General features: G+C 48.7%; 2 non-coding genes across 2 annotated transcripts; both read right to left on the bottom strand.

Moving 5' to 3' along the window:
* Positions 1-385: 385 nt before the first annotated feature.
* Smp_tRNA_02121_Gln_TTG.1.1 lies at positions 386-451 on the bottom strand. The gene has a single exon. It is a non-coding gene (tRNA).
* Positions 452-718: 267 nt separating this feature from the next.
* On the bottom strand, positions 719-784 carry Smp_tRNA_01973_Gln_TTG.1.1. The gene has a single exon. It is a non-coding gene (tRNA).
* Between the last annotated feature and the right edge of the window lie 321 nt (positions 785-1,105).

Raw genomic sequence — 1,105 nt, 5'->3', positions numbered from 1 at the left:
CGTCCTACTTGGGACTCGTCAGCTGGATGTACCTGCATCTCAGAGTTGATGTTCACTCTGGGACTCGAACCCAGTACACTCGCTTCAAACGCCATCGCGTTATCCACTCGGCCACTGAGTCCTGATAGCCACTTGCTTGTGCGATGGGGTGAAGTTTGAATTCACTTAGTATTGTTTGTTTGGATCTTCCCATCGATGTGTTTAGGACTGCAACTGGTCAGTCTCTAATTGGCATATGTGCATACTGTGCGTATTGCCTCGATATACCTTAATTCACAAGCATGGTAAGCAGAGATGGATAGTGGCTAGCAGTGGAATCCAGGACGCGCGTTTCGTCCTACTTGGGACTCGTCAGCTGGATGTACCTGCATCTCAGAGTTGATGTTCACTCTGGGACTCGAACCCAGTACACTCGCTTCAAACGCCATCGCGTTATCCACTCGGCCACTGAGTCCTGATAGCCACTTGCTTGTGCGATGGGGTGAAGTTTGAATTCACTTAGTATTGTTTGTTTGGATCTTCCCATCGATGTGTTTAGGACTGCAACTGGTCAGTCTCTAATTGGCATATGTGCATACTGTGCGTATTGCCTCGATATACCTTAATTCACAAGCATGGTAAGCAGAGGTGGATAGTGGCTAGCAGTGGAATCCAGGACGCGCGTTTCGTCCTATTTGGGACTCGTCAGCTGGATGTACCTGCATCTCACAGTTGATGTTCACTCTGGGACTCGAACCCAGTACACTCGCTTCAAACGCCATCGCGTTATCCACTCGGCCACTGAGTCCTGATAGCCACTTGCTTGTGCGATGGGGTGAAGTTTGAATTCACTTAGTATTGTTTGTTTGGATCTTCCCATCGATGTGTTTAGGACTGCAACTGGTCAGTCTCTAATTGGCATATGTGCATACTGTGCGTATTGCCTCGATATACCTTAATTCACAAGCATGGTAAGCAGAGATGGATAGTGGCTAGCAGTGGAATCCAGGACGCGAGTTTCGTCCTACTTGGGACTCGTCAGCTGGATGTACCTGCATCTCACAGTTGATGTTCACTCTGGGACTCGAACCCAGTACACTCGCTTCAAACGCCATCGCGTTATCCA

The sequence above is a fragment of the Schistosoma mansoni genome, assembly GCF_000237925.1.
Source record: "Schistosoma mansoni, WGS project CABG00000000 data, supercontig 0977, strain Puerto Rico, whole genome shotgun sequence".
NCBI lineage: Eukaryota > Metazoa > Platyhelminthes > Trematoda > Strigeidida > Schistosomatidae > Schistosoma > Schistosoma mansoni.
This window is presented reverse-complemented; position numbering and strand designations above follow the sequence as displayed.